Genomic DNA, 16,178 nt, shown 5'->3' with positions numbered 1-16,178 from the left:
GTATTTAACATTAACCATACATAAATATGGCCATATTGGCATATAGTCTATGATAAAAATAGGTACGTTTTTATTATGAAAACATGTATTGAATGAAATAGTTGTTATATTTGAACAACTATCACTAATAAAAGAGCTATGAAAAAAAGGAGTCTTTTAGGGGACGTTTAATTGGTTCAACAAGTCGAAATGGAATGAAATGGAATGGAGTTTGATAATACGATGATATGGGGTTCTAAATCCATACTTGTCTAATCTTGTTTTGTTATATAAGAGGGTGGGTATGAGGGGTATCTAACTCCATGCAAAATTAAATCAACCCAACTAAACAGTGGAATGGATTATTGATTCATTCCATTCCATTCCAGTATACCCAAACAAAGACCCCCTTAATAACTTTAGCAAGTCTCCCTTAATACGATTTTAACTTAAGACGAAAAAATGTCACAGTTTTATAATAAAATGTGACAATTTAATGTTAAAAAGATATAACTAAAATTTTCACTTTCCAACAATAAAATAAAGTGATGGTAAGTTTTTTATTAGGAAATGTTCATATATATATTTTATCATAAAATGTCTATGATAAAAGACAGCTCATTTATTATAATTAAATGAATAGTTTTCTTATGAAACTGAACTGTGGATAATATTCTGATATTTCAGGTCTTTCTAGCAATAATTGGCTTGTTTAAAACCATTATATACATATATATATATATATATATATATATAGAGGAAGGATCAACTAAGGTCCATTATATATTTGAGTCCATAAGGTCTTTTGTGAGCCATTGGATGGAGGGAGATGGAGGGATGAGATGAACCCACCAAAAGTCATTATACAAGCAAATTAACACACTTTACTAATCCACCCTAATTAACCACTAATTTACTATATATTTGTTTTCTACCCACCTATTTCTCTCTTATCTCACACATTTCACTCTTCTCTTCTCTAAAAAAAAAACCCAAAAAATCCAAATAAATAAAAAACCCAAAAAATCCAAATAAATAAAAAAAACCCAAAAAATCCAAATAAATAAAAAAACCCAAAAAATTCAAATAAATCAAAAAATCCAAATAAATCAAAAAACCAAATAAATCATTCATTTCTCTCTTCCTCATTCACCACCACCCACCACTATCCCAACCGACACCACCCACATCCACCGCCACCTCTACCACCGCCGTAATTATATAATCTCGTTTTTTTTTTTTTTTTTTTTCCCAGATTTTGCGTATCGGTTTATTTCGTCACTTTTTTTTTTTTTTTTTTTTTTTTTTTTTTTCGATTTCGTGTTACTTCTCCTTTTTTATTCATTTTCTCAAATCTCTTCTTGTTATACTTTTTTTTAAGATTTCGGGTTTTAAATATTGTTATTTGGTTTATTTTAGATTTCGGGTTTGGTTGGGTTGTTGGTTTTTTGGTTTTATTATTGTTTTTTGGTTTTTTGTTTTTGTTATTATGAGTTTTTTTGGTTTTTGTTATTATTTATTTTTTTTCATATTTTTCATATTTATTGTTTGATTTTTTTACTATTTACGACTAAAGTTATACATTTTATGACCAAAGTTATACAAAAAAAGACTAAAGTTATACAAAAATTGGACTAAAGTTATACAAAAAATTGGACTAAAGTTATACAAAAATGAACCAGAGTTATACAAAAATGAACCAAAGTTATACAAAAATGAACCAAAGTTATACAAGAATGGACCAAAATTATACAAAAATGGACTAAAGTTATACAAATATGGACTAAAGTTATACAAAAAAAGACTGAAGTTATACAAAAATAGACCAAAGTTATACAAAAAAAGACTAAAGTTATACAAAAATTGGACTAAAGTGATACAACAATGGACTAAAGTTATACAAAAATGAACAAAAGTTATACAAAAATGAACCAAAGTTATACAAAAATGGACTAAAGTGATACAAAAAATTGGACTAAAGTTATACAAGAATGAACCAAAGTTATACAAAAATGAACCAAAGTTATACAAAAATCGACCAGAGTTATACAAAAATGCACCAAAGTTATACAAAAAATGGACTAAAGTTATACAAAAATGAACCAAAGTTATACAAAAATGAACGAGAGTTATACAAAAATGAACCAAAGTTATACAAAAATGGACTAAAGTTATACAAAAATGGACTAACTTTTGTATAACTCTGGTGCATTTTTGTATAACTCTGGTGCATTTTTGTATAACTTTGGTTCATTTTTTGTATAATCGTGGTTCATTTTTTGTATAACTTTAGTCCAATTTTTTGTATAACTCTGGTGCATTTTTGTATAACTCTGGTCAATTTTTGTATAACTTTGGTTCATTTTTGTATAACTTTGGTTCATTTTTGTATAACTTTAGTCCAATTTTTTGTATAACTTTAGTCCATTGTTGTATGACTTTAGTCCAATTTTTGTATAACTTTGGTGCATTTTTGTATAACTCTGGTCGATTTTTGAATAACTTTGGTTCATTTTTGTATAACTTTGGTTCATTTTTGTATAACTTTGGTTCATTTTTTGTATAACTTTAGTCCAATTTTTTGTATAACTCTGGTGCATTTTTGTATAACTCTAGTCCTTCATATGTATAACTTTAGTCCATATTTGTAAAACTTTAGTCCAAAATTGTATAACTTTAGTCATATAATGTATAACTCTATGCATATGATGTATAACTCTAGGCATATAATGTGTAACTCTAGGCATTTAATGTATAACTCTAGTCACATTATTTATAATTCTAGTCAAAAGATGTAAAACTCTAGTCACAATCTGTATAACTCTAGACATACAATGTATAACTCTAGGCATTTGATGTATAACTCTAGTCAAAAAAAAAAATAACAACAAAAAAACAAAAAAAATAATATGAAAAATCTAAAACAAATCTAAAAATCTAAGGTCCATTATATATTTGAGTCCATATTTTTGTATAACTTTAGTCCATAGTTGTATAACTTTAGTCCATTTTTGTATAACTCTAGTCCTTCATATGTATAACTTTAGTCCATATTTGTAAAACTTTAGTCCAAAATTGTATAACTTTAGTCATATAATGTATAACTCTATGCATATGTTGTATAACTCTAGGCATATAATGTGTAACTCTAGGCATTTAATGTATAACTCTAGTCACAGTATTTATAATTCTAGTCAAAAGATGTAAAACTCTAGTCACAATCTGTATAACTCTAGACATACAATGTATAACTCTAGGCATTTGATGTATAACTCTAGTCAAAAAAAAAAAATAAAGAAAAAAAAAAAAAATAATATGAAAAATCTAAAACAAATCTAAAAATCTAAAAACTAGATCTAAATAAATAACAACATAATAAGTAAATAACAAAAAAAAAAAAAAAAAAAAAAAACCAACAACCCAACCCAACCCGAAATCTGAAATAAACCAAATAACAATAAAAAAAAACCAAATAACAAAACCATATTTAAATATCGTGTGTATAACTCTAATGCACATAGTGTATAACTTTAATAGACAAGATGTATAACTTTAGTCCAAAAAATCAAATAACAATAACAACCAAATAAAAAAATTAAATAATAACAAAAACAAAAAAACCCATAATAACAAAAACAAAAAACCAAATACAATAATAAAACCAAATAACAATAACAATAACAAAAAACCAAATAACAATAATAAAACCAAATAACTATAATAAAAAACAATAAACAAAACAAAAACAATAAAAAATAAAAAACCAAACACTGATTAAATGAAAGGAACGAAAAAAAAGGACGAAAAAAAATTGACAAAAAAAAATCAATGAACTCAGGCGCATGCTCAAACTTATTATTTCCTTAACACACTACACACTTGCTAATATATAAACCATATCACAAATATATTCACATCTTATTATTTTTCTAAACCTCTATAAACAAAGCAATTAAACAATGAACTCAGGCGCATGCTCAAACTCGGAACAATCAGCAAAAATAGGAATGCAGAAAACAGAGAAGAAAGAATGGACAAAAGAAGAAAACAAGAAGTTTGAGAAAACCCTAGCAGAGTTGGATCTCGGCAGCAACGATCTATTAGAACAGATCGCGGCAAGGATACCTGGGAAAAGCACAGAAGAAATCAAATAAAAAAGAAAAAAAATTGAAAGGAGGAGAAGGAGGTGTCGGCGGCGAAGGGAGACGGCGGCAAGGTTGGTGTTGTTGTTGTTGCGGTTGCAGTGGTGTTGTGGTGGGGCGAGAAAGAGAGGAGAGAGGGTGACGGCGTGAGTAGGCGGTGCAGGAGGAAGGGAGGAGGCGGTGCGTGAGTCGGGATGGGTGGTGGCAGCGGTGATGTGCGGTTGTGGCAGAGAAGAGGAGAGACGTTTGTGGTGATGACGGCAACGGTCTTGGCGGCAGTGGGGAGGTCGGTGATGGTGAGTTATTGGGCAGGCCGACGTCGGAGGTGGCGCTAGGTGGTGGTTCAGAAAGAGGAGAGGAGGAGGGTGAGAAAGGTGAGAAAGGTGGTGGGATTTTTGGGTTTTATTTTGTTGGGAATTTGAGATAAAAGAGAGATATAGAGAGAGAGGAGGGTGGTGGGATAATGAGAGGAGATTAGGAGAGGCTGAATGTTTAAGAAGTTAGAAGGATTAAGGGAGGTAATTAGATGGGATTAATTTGTGGCCACTCATTGAGAGACAATCCCATCCCTCCATCCCTTCCATCTAAGGGCTCTTATAAGGACTTAGGGCCTTATATGGTATCAAGACCTTATAAGAACCCTTCTCTATATATATATATATATATATATATATATATATATATATATATATATATATATATATATATATATATATATATATATATATATATATATATCATTATTATTGTTGAACAATCTGCATTTACAATTACTTACCCCCTCCGTCCCAGTCATTCGTTTACATTTGCTTTATTTCTTTTTCACAAAATAAAACAAATGTAAACTATTCACTGAAATAAAGGGAGTAAGTAATTGTAATGGGTCTAAAAGCACGAAAAATTACGGAACTAAGTCACAAAATCGCCTCTGAGAACCAGGCCCATCCGCTACTGATAGTTTAATTCGTAAATATAGTTTAATTTAAACCTCATTTAAACAAAAAAATTCTTTATCACACCACCAGCTCCCTTACTACTAAGAGAATAAGGGGGCGTTTGATTCAATATATAGGTCAGAAGGGATCGGAATGGAATGAAATGCCATGGGGGGATGGATTTAGAACCTCATACATGTTAATTGTTGTTTGGTCACTCTGGAATTGTATAGAGGGGAAATGGAGTTAGAAACTTTGGGGGAAGGTGAGTATGAGATTATAAGGGGTTTGGGTGGAATTAGAATTCTCATTCCAAAATATCCCAACCAAACACTAGTGATGGGGCATATTCTGCACCGCTGACCAAGTCAACATATTGAGCAAGGTCAAGGGTATCCACAGCAAATTCAACGACTTAGACAGTCTAGCCGATGAAGCCCATCGGCCTGTCACCTGGGTCTCGGCCAGACAACTAGCCAGCCGCGACACATATCCGCGTACTCATATCCAAGACCCCTCGGTCGGCCTGCCATGGGTCCATCGGCCGAGGGTGAAACGGTCTTTTCACCTGCTAGCCACTTGGCCACTTGGCCACTACGTGACAAAAGGTAAAAGTCTATAAATACTCCTCAACCTTCATTGAGGAAAGGATCCACAAAATTGACCTAATAACCACTATTCATCTGGTAATATCTTCCCTATCTCTCCACAATATACTCTTAGCCAAGTTACAACAACTTCTCTCTAAGTTTACTGACTTGAGCGTCGGAGTGAGTACGCTCGGCCAAAGCCGAGCCCTCAGTTTGTTCATCGTTTCAGGAGACCGCAAGGAGGATTCAAACAGGGACATCATTCTACGAGCTACGAGTGGTAACAAATATCTGCTCTGGAATTACACCCGGAACAATTGGCGCCGTCTGTGGGGAGTACGTCACTAGAAGCTAGTCATATTCATTCCCAAACAACAAAAACAAAAACACAAAAAACCCACCCAAAAAAGCTAAGAAGATGTCAAAACAACAAGAGGTATTCGAGAATGACGAAACCACATTCCACCAAGATGATACCTTTCACAATTCTGGAGTCGTGCAGCCCTCCACCAGCGGAGTAATCCAACCGGAATACGGGATGCCAATAATACCAGACACGCCGCTGCCCGCCAACCAGGTCACCATCATGGGACAGGTGGTTGACGTAGCAAACCGAAGATGCTCCGGACCTGGTGGGAGTACGCCAGCTCAAACTGTCACGCCGACAAGAGCGGCGGAAACCGTCCAGGAGACCAGGGCCCTAAACGTGACTCCGAGAAATTTGAACGGAGCGCTGAGAGAAGCCGATCCTGCCAAAACGCCGGAAGAGCCCAAGGTGGACGTGGTGGACCTAAGCCCTTCTCGCACCCATGAGAGGACAGCGTCGCCGCAGCACCGACGAGGCACACCCCGGAGGAACCGGAGAAGCCCGACTCAGGAGAGTCGGAGAAGAAGCCCGAGTCGGAGAAGGAGTCCTTCCCGCTACGAGGAGAGAAGCCGGACTAGGAATGCGAGGAGTCGGTCGCCGCGTGTCATTCGACACGTGGTCAAACAGCCCCTCAGTGATTATGTCCTAGACACCGCCGTGCCAACCAAGCTGAAGTTGCCGGCGTTCACATACAAAGGAGATAGCGACCCAACCGACCACGCCGAGGCTTTCGAGTCTTACATGTCGGTATGGGAGCATCCCGATGAAGTCTGGTGCCGAGTCTTCCCGACAACTCTGCACGGGATGGCTCAGAATTGGTACAAGGGGCTTCCCGACGGCTCGATATCACTACTACAATTTTAGGCTAAGAGGATGCCCCTTAGAAGACGGTTAGGAACAAGACCGTCTTATATCGGTTAACAAATTTGGCGCCATTAGTGATCACATCAACAGGACGGTTAATTGAGACACCCGTCTTCCTTGTAAAAATAACAAGGACGGTTGGTCAATAAAACTGTCCTCTTATTAATAAACAAGGCGGTTACTTATTAGAACCGTCTTCTTATTTTTTTAATAGCTGTGAGCCTGTGATGATTAAACTCGTTTGGCTAGTTATTACCTTCCCCAGTCTCCTCTTATTCATTCAACAAATACACTCAGATCGTTATACCCTAGCATCACCGCATCTCGTGACCACCATCACCGCCTCTCGTCACCATCAGACGCTACTAGCAGCGAGCCTCGCAAACCACCACCACCACGTTCTCCTTCATCATCGCCCTAACGCACCACCACCTATCGTCCTAGCGTAAGTGTGCCAAAATCCAAGGCAATTTCAATTTTATCTCATTTATTTCGTTTCACTTTCAATTTTCTTGCAATATTATTGTCTATTCTGTGTAAAATAAGTATTTTATGCCTCAATTTATACCTAATTTGTACCTTTTTTTTTCAATCGTGCATGTGTAAGATTGTTGTTTGTATTTATTTTGGTAATATGAAGTTGGACACCTCGTCTCTGTTGGATGGATATGTTATATTAATGATTGTATTTCTTTCCTGAATAATTGTTGGGCTTAAATAGAAAAAAAGCTGAGTGTAGTGTTGCTCCTCAGATGAGCATGTTTAGTTTTGATTCCACGTTTTTGGTTTTTGGTTTTTGGATTTTGTTTTTTGTATTTTTATTGTCTATGAGATTTCTGTTTATTGCACTCGTTCGAATTAAACTGATCGATGTACCGATACTTCAATGGCGATTGAATGAATTCATTCTTCAATTATAGTTCCTTCTCAGTTCTCTTTCTTTGTTGTTGGATTTCAATCATAAATCTGAAGACATGCCAATGTTTATTCATTTCTTGACACGCTGTTACAGATGAATAGGCTAGAGATAACCGTCAAATTGAACTGGTTTGGTATCATTTATTCAGTTGTAATGGCTGAACAGAAAAGAACCCCTCAATTCTAGCACACAGAATAAACTTAAAAAAACTACTCAAGTACAATCCCATCATGACTAGGGTCTAGGGTAGTGCATCTTGTTGTGTGCATTTTCTCTTCAAGGCAGTAACCTAATATTCCATGTTTTCCGATTTCAGATTAACCGTTGGAGCGAAAGACATATATCCTTCGTGTTTCCTAAACTGATATTTTTCTTCTTTGACACAACAATAATCGAATCTGGGTTGTCGAGACTTGCGACTATTTGGACAGGAACGAAATGGGTATGTATGCCCCCTTCTTTTCTTCATCCTCTTTTTTTTTTTATTGTTCCCACACCAGAAGTTTTCATGTTTTTGAAAAGTCTTGCTACTTCATGCTTATTTTCATGATGTAGAAACAATTGATGAATCTGCTAGACCCTTTTCTTTTTACTTCACATATTACAATTGATCACAATAAATTACATCTAGAGTATTATCATGAAACTTACAGTGACTTGTGTATTTGTTTCTTAACTTGGATTTGCTTTGCCATATTTCAATTGTTCCCACTTGTCGATGTCTTTCCTTCTTTGTTTTCGTTGTGCAGTTACTTTTTATTTTTTTATTTGTGCTCTGGAGTTTTGCGGCATATCGATATCGCATAGAACAATCCCAAGTAAGTTATCTTTCTTGTTTGCACGAAATCTCGGTTTCGTTTAGCAGTTTAGCGCTTCCTTCCACTGTAAGTTTTTTTTTTCTTAAATTTAACCTGCCTCTTCTATTTTAACTGTAATTTATCTCCAATAGCTATTTAATTTGGATTCAGAATTAACGGCTTCTGTCTACGGTATCGATTCTAGAAATTAAGGTAAGTTTCAACGTGCCAATTATCCTCGTCTGCTGTCCGATTCCCTAATTCTTGTCATGTATATGCCATGCGGCTCCCTTTTATATGGTTTAGCTTTCCTTTTGTTTGTGTTAAACCCACTTTCCAATAATGATATGTAGGCAAATAACTGTCCACACAAGTTGGGTTCTTTAATTTTCATCTCTCAATTTGGGTTTACTTATCTGTAAGTTCTGATTGAACATCTATTGAGTAAAAAATGGTATTCCCCTTCTCTTTTAGTGATAAAATTGCAGCCCCCGATTTTAGCTTTTCTATGCATCTTGAAACGCTTAATTCCGATTCCAAATGAGTGAGATATGGTCATTATACTAGACCTGCGCATTACAAAAACGAGTACATCTATCATTCATTTATTCTATACCTAGTTGTACTTCCAAAGGATATTTGACTTGGTTCTGCTCACATTGTACAATGTCAAAGTTAGATAAGTACTCTTACTATATAAACCAGAATTGAAAATAGAGTTCAGTAGTTGGATGTTTTTATGCTGTCAGACGGCGCTAATTGATGTTTAGAGGCTGCAAATTGATGTCACAATGTTTTTTTATGATATTATAAGTTGATGTTTAGAAACCATAATTATATAGTCTATGTTTAGTTTATTGTTGTGGGTTTATTGTTTATATGTTGTAGTTGACATGATTTCTATCTTAGTGTCCTACGTAGCCCTTTGGGACTGTCTTATGTGGATATTATGTTTGCCGATATATGTTGGAAATCATCAGAGGATATATTAATATTATTCCAAGTGTACGTCTTTTTGTTTCTTTTGTTTCAATATTTACTTCATTTATATAAATTACACGTGTTGATATGTAAATAATTGTAATTGTTTTTTTGGTTACTTTATATGTAGTTCATGAATAAAGCTCCAAAGGCATACTCGGTTGAGCAAATTGATGAAGTGCGAGAAATTTTGGCTAAATAAGCATTGGATTTCAAGGCACAAGTATTTCATGGCATCGTCTAAAGTAATTAGGTTGATCAGATAGTTTATGTGATGGTTTGTGGATGGAGAAACTTTGCTAGTGCGTGTGTTCAAAAATCAATTGTCAATAGCTTGTATTTTGGAGGTTCAAACTTCTTTGGTTTGTTTAGTTATATTTCAGAGTATAGTTGTAATATTTGCTAGATTTTTTGAAATGTAGCCGGATATAATATTTAAGCTATACGACTATTGTCGTATAGGGTATGAATGAAACAATTTCCTTTTCACAAATCTGGTCGTGTGAAAGAGTATGGATGTGTGCCAATATTGTGCAGGCTATATTCGTAAATTGGCGTGAAATTGATTTCAAAAATTGGCGCAAAAATGTGTAGAAGACGGTTCCTTGACAAAGCGTCATGAAGTTGGCTCAAAAATTGTGTGCGCCATGTATCCAAAACAAGACGGTTCTGACACGCACCCGTCCTCTTAGAAAATAAAAAGAAGACGGTTCAAATCCACAACCGTCATGCTTGTATAAACCAAAGAAGACGGTTTGACTTTATGTTAACCGTCCTCTTAGACAACGAGGACGGGCGAATTAAGGACGGTTGGTTTAAGAATTAAGGATGGTTTTGAACCATCCTCTTTGTCAGTTTTTGTAGTAGTGTATACTGCTTCGCCGACCTAAAGGACGCCTTCGTAGCCCAATACTCTTGCAACAAAAGAACGGCCGTGGAGACGTCGGACCTCCTAACTATCAAACAGGAGGAGGGCGAGTCTCTACGAAGCTATGTGAAGAGGTTCGACGGTAAGGTTCAGCAGATTCGGGAGATCAACCCCGAATTGGCGGCTTTCGCACTGATGAAAGGCCTCCCGAAGGGAAACTTAAAGGACGAGCTCATCAAGAACGGGGGCTTGGGCCTAGATGCCGCTAGGAGGATGGCCGATCAGGCCATCAAGGTAGAAGACTACCACAAGACCTGGGTAGGCCCCAGCGAGGCCGAGCCCTCAGAGAAGAAGAGCCGCCGCGATGACAACCCGGACGAAAGCCGCCGTGACAATAACGGGTCACGGTCCGATGAGAAACGTCGTGATAATAACAGGTCACGGTCTGATAGATCCGCCAGGAAACAGGACTCGACGGGCACCGGGGGGAGTTCGGGAACGTTTTACCAAAGGCATTACCATGATAAAACCCCTCTGGTTGCATCGGCCGCCGAGGTCTTCGCCCTGAGCAGAAACGAGGGCCAGAAGTGGGAACGGCCTCCCAAGCCAAAAGGAGACGGTGACACGAGCCAGTACTGCGAGTACCACGGTTGCACCGGCCACCTCACTGACAACTGCCGGCATCTGAAGAATGCCATTGAAGAGCTAATCCGGAAGGGAAGCCTCGACAAGTACGTGGCCAAAGGCCAGAAGACTGACGCCAGCGGCTCAGATAAGAAATCCGTTTTTCAACGGATAGGAGTTATCCATGTAGTCATCGGAGGTAACGAGAACGGTGGGTCGGCTCATGGGCACAAACGGCACCTGAACGAGCTGTATCAGGCCATCAACTTTGTGCCCAACACACGACCCCCGCCTCAAAGCATTCCCGATATGACTATTGGAGGGAAGGACTACGAGGGAGTCATCGCCCCTCACAGCGACCCACTGGTAGTCAACTTGGACATATCCAACCACCTGGTAAAGAGGTGTCTGATTGACACATGCGCCTACACGAACATCATGTTCAGGGAGTGCTTTTACAGCCTCGGCCTAAGAATCAAGGACTTGAGCCCCCGCACCAATCCACTATACGACTTCTCCGGGTGGCTCGGTACCCCGGGTTCAATTAGATTACCGGTGATGTTCGGCGGGAATGCGGCTAAGAATGTCTTAGCCGAGTTCGTAGTCATTGACGGCTCGTCCGCCTACAACGTTCTCATAGGCCGAGTCACTCTAAGCGATGCCGACGCAGCGATGTCCATCCGGCCCTCACACCGGTGTACGTCTGGACCGGGGAAGCGCATAAGCTCGTCTCCAAGGACGAGAAGGACGAGGTGGTCAACGTCCGATATCGCGGAGGATGCAACATGCAATCCCTCAAAGTGGCAAAGCGATCGGAGAAGGGGAAGAGCTCATCCTCAAAACGGGAGGGCGACCTCATGGATGCGACGACGGCCGGTGACGGGGAGGAGTGCCTCTAGTGAGGCATTAGGAAACTGGTAGACCTTGTATAGCGGCAGAGGTGTCCAAAACAGTTGTGGGCACCCCGACGCATGTTTATATCTAATGTAAAGTCGACCAAGTCTTCCATGAAGATGTCCATTTTCCCCATAAGTCACTAGCATGAAGAAAGAGGCCGACGCCGACCACACCTGCTGTCGATTCGACAAGAGCGGCGTCGTCATGAAGAAAGAGGCCGACGCCGACTCACACTGTCGATTCGACAAGAGCGGCAGTCGTCATGAAGAAAGAGGCCGACGCCAACTCACACTGTCGATTCGACAAAGAGCGGCAGTCGTCATGAAGAAAGAGGCCGACGCCGACTCACACTGTCGATTCGACAAGAGCGGTCAAGATGAAGAAAGAGGCCGACGCCGAAACTCTCACACCTGTCGATTCGACAAGAGCGGCGATCGTCATGAAGAAAGAGGCCGACGCCGACTCACACCGGTCGATTCGACAAGAGCGGCGATCGTCATGAAGAAAGAGGCCGACGCCGACTCACACTGTCGATTCGACAAAAAAAAGAGCGATCGTCATGAAGAAAAGAGGCCGACGCCGACTCACACCTGTCGATTCGACAAGAGCGGCGATAAATCGTCATGAAGAAAGAGGCCGACGCCGACTCACACTGTCGATTCGACAAGAGCGGCGATCGTCATGAAGAAAGAGGCCGACGCCGACTCTCACACTGTCGATTCGACAAGAGCTAGTCGTCATGAAGAAAGAGGCCGACGCTCGACTCACACTCGGTCGATTCGACAAGAGCGGCGATCGTCATGAAAGAAAGAGGCCGACGCCGACTCACATTGTCGATTCGACAAAGAGCGGCGATCGTCATGAAGAAAGAGGCCGACGCCGACTCACACGTCGATTCGACAAGAGCGGCGAGCATCGTCATGAAGAAAGAGGCCGACGCCGACTCACACTGTCGATTCGACAAGAGCGGCAGTCGTCATGAAGAAAGAGGCCGACGCCGACTCACACTGTCGATTCGACAAGAGCGGCAGTCGTCATGAAGAAAGAGGCCGACGCCGACTCACACTGTCGATTCGACAAGAGCGGTAGTCCCCATGAAGAAATGTAGCGCTGTGGCAGTCACCCCAAATAGTAGACGCTTCGGCAGTCACTTAAAGTGGTAGACGCCGCGTAACACGCTATCCAGAGGTACGCGCTCACACCTGTCATAGACAAGAGCGGTGGTCTCCATGAAGAAATGTAGCGCTGTGGCAGTCACCCCAAATAGTAGACGCTTCGGCAGTCACTTAAAGTGGTAGACGCCGCGTAACACGCTATCCAGGAACAGACGCCGACTCATACTGTCGTACCGACAAGAGCGGCAGTCTCCATCAGAAAACGGACACCGCGACAGACGCGGCCAGCGCAGTTGATAAACAATCAAAATGCCTTAGAAGCGTTAAACACTGTTGAGATACCCACTCTAAAAACGAGGAAAGACCTCGGCCAAGCCAGAGGCAAAGTGGAAACACTAAAAACAGTTGAGACACTCAACTTTTAAAAACACAAGTAAAAAAAAAAAAAAAAGAGCCTCGGCCATACCGAAGGAAAGAGAAACGAACTCTTATTAATGACAACAGGTTACAGGTGAAAAGAATGCGGACGACGGCCGTCCCCATTAGGATAAGCCAAAACACAACCTACCAAAGTTTTTTACAAGGAAGGAAAAGAAAGGCAAAAGTTACAATTATGTCATTTGAAGCACCAAAAAACGGCGGGGAGGAAGGGCTTAATAATTGGCCCCCGAACAGCTGAAGCAGATCTGCTGTAAACTTGTTCTCATCAAGCAGCACATGGTAGTATGTGAGGAGTTGAAGCAGATCTGCTGTAAACTTGTTCTCCTATGCTCGTTGTCGGGTCGCCATCAGCAGGTGGCCGCACCTTCTTGATGAGGGCAACCCGGCTGACTTTTCTAGCAGCCTCAGCTTTGACCTCGGCATCATCAGCTGCCCTCATCCTCTCGGCTTCCTCCTTGGCCGCCTTAGCCTTCTCAGCAAGAGCTGCTTTCTCCGCAGCCGCTTCTTTCTCCATCTTCGCCCTCACCGCCTCCTTGGCCTTCTCCGCCACGGCCTTCTCCTTAGCCTCGAGCTTGTCATCAAGCAGCTCGTCAAATTTGCCCCACGGGAAGGAACCATCAAGAGGGAAAAGTTCCCCGATCACTTCCCTAGCAGCTCCTTCGGCCAAGTCCCGGAATTCAGCGCACAGGTTGGGGAGCATGACGGTTTGGAGCATCTCAATGTCCTCCTCCTTTTGCTTGATGATGGCCTCTTTGCTCCGAATCACCTCCGCCTGGGCCTTAAACAGGCCCCTGGATTCGTTCCTCTGATGGAGATAGAGGTCGGCACGCCCCCGAACAAGGTCACACTTCCCAGTGAGCCTTCACTTTTGCCGCCATGAGCCTCGGCCTTGGCTCTCTCAAGAAGGACCTCCTTTTCGGCGTCCTCCCCGAGTTTCTCTCGCCCAAGAGCGCCTTCTCGGCCTTCTCCCCTAAGCCTCCGCTCATTGAGGAGATCCGGCTTCGCCGATCCGCCACCGCTTAGTGGCATTATCAGTAACACCCCCTCATACCAAGGTACCTTACCAGGACTACTGACATGAAAGGTTGTTACCATCTCGGTTGCCCGAGGTTAGTATATATCAAAAGCAACGGTCCAAACACATTTATTAATGTACGGTAATTATAAAGGTTACATAGTCTCCAAAATCTAATAAACGAATTATCCAAATGGCAACAACTACCAAAACATTAACTAAAGCTCGTGATGGTGTCATCTAATCCAGCGTGGTGACTCTCCCATGGATCGCCCCAAGCTCAATAATCGTGTCATCTGTCACAATCGCTCACCATCCCCGAATGGATCACCGCAGTTTTACAAAACAACAACACGGGGGTCGTACTACTCAATCAATATAAGACAACAACATTATCGCTAGCCGATCATCGATCTCACGCACAAGAACCGACTACACACCGAAGTGTGTAGCCCCGCGTGATTACCCATCGCAATGTAATCCTCGCCGCCTGATGGGTGACCGCAGCCCATCCCCACCTAGTCCGGCTCATCAACGAGCGACTAACCATCCTTGTCCCTTAATGTGCACATCCCCTCCCGTGGCGGGTTCCACGGAGGGCGAACTAAGGGTGTGAAGCCACTCCTGCAAGTGACTCCACCACAATCACAATCACATGACATCACAACCATCTCAATCCGCTCATACCAACATCGTCACAACAATCTCCATACTCCGATGATCGTGAGATAACAACAATTACAACAAGCACAATCTCAAATCAATTGACAAGAACCGAGTAGGGAAACCCTACCTTTTCGCAATCCGCTATCTTTGTAATCAACCACACAAATGCATAACAAATATCACGTCGTCACCTACAACAATAATCACATACTACAATTACACATTGCACAATCCCATTTCCCCCAATTCCATATATACAGTAACCCCAAAAGAATACAAATGACAAGGGAATGAAACTTACCAACAGTAGAATAAGAGACTACACGCAAGGATCACGACGATTTGCACACACAACAAGATATGAGGATGATTAGGGAGTGATTAGGGAGAGATCGTAGAATGATAAAGCTTTCAAATGATATTAGAAACTGACGCGGAAATATAAAATACCCTAAACATTCCCTAATCAAACCGTCGAAAATAACACTCCGCCAAACCGGGCACTCGACCGAGTAAGTGTATACTCGGCCGAGTGTCCCATACTCGGTCGAGTGTTAACTATACTCGGCCGAGTGTACCTCGGCAGAACCAAAACAACACACAACCTCAGCACTACTCGGCCGAGTAGGCGCTACTCGGTCGAGTAGTCACCAAGTAAAATCCGTAGTGTTACAATTACGCTCAGAAACAGCCCGAGCCACGGCCTTCTCCTGCTCCATGAGACGAGCACCGGTAACCACGTTCCACCTTGCCAGCTCCCTAATTAGCTTCGTGCCTTCCTCTATAAGCTGGGAGACGGAAGCCTTCTGGGATGAAGGGACGGTGGTGACAATTCGACCACCAGCCTGCGGCTGGGAGAGGGAAGCCTTCTGGGATGAAGGGTTGACGGTGGCGCCTTGATCACCAACCTGCGCAGAGGACCCCTCCACCTGCTGCCCAACGAGAGCAAAAGCCGACTGCGGCTGGTCTGCAAAATTT

General features: G+C 41.1%; 1 protein-coding gene and 1 long non-coding RNA gene across 3 annotated transcripts in view; both read left to right on the top strand.

Moving 5' to 3' along the window:
* LOC141606511 (jasmonate-induced protein homolog) overlaps nt 1-16,178 on the top strand; it is a 182,271-nt gene that overhangs the window by 156,747 nt on the left and 9,346 nt on the right. The gene's annotated exons all lie outside the window — the stretch shown is intronic.
* LOC141609414 (uncharacterized) lies at nt 7,107-10,038 on the top strand. 2 transcript variants are annotated; one of them, XR_012527417.1, is made up of 3 exons: nt 7,107-7,322; nt 8,113-8,238; nt 9,705-10,038. It is a non-coding gene; the product is annotated as an uncharacterized LOC141609414 (long non-coding RNA). The 2 variants fall into 2 exon arrangements; XR_012527415.1 differs by having other exon boundaries at nt 8,546-10,038.

Source organism: Silene latifolia, chromosome 10 (genome assembly GCF_048544455.1).
Source record: "Silene latifolia isolate original U9 population chromosome 10, ASM4854445v1, whole genome shotgun sequence".
Classification (NCBI taxonomy): Eukaryota; Viridiplantae; Streptophyta; class Magnoliopsida; order Caryophyllales; family Caryophyllaceae; genus Silene; species Silene latifolia.
Note: the sequence above shows the minus strand (reverse complement) of the source record. Positions and strands in the feature narration are given on the sequence as shown.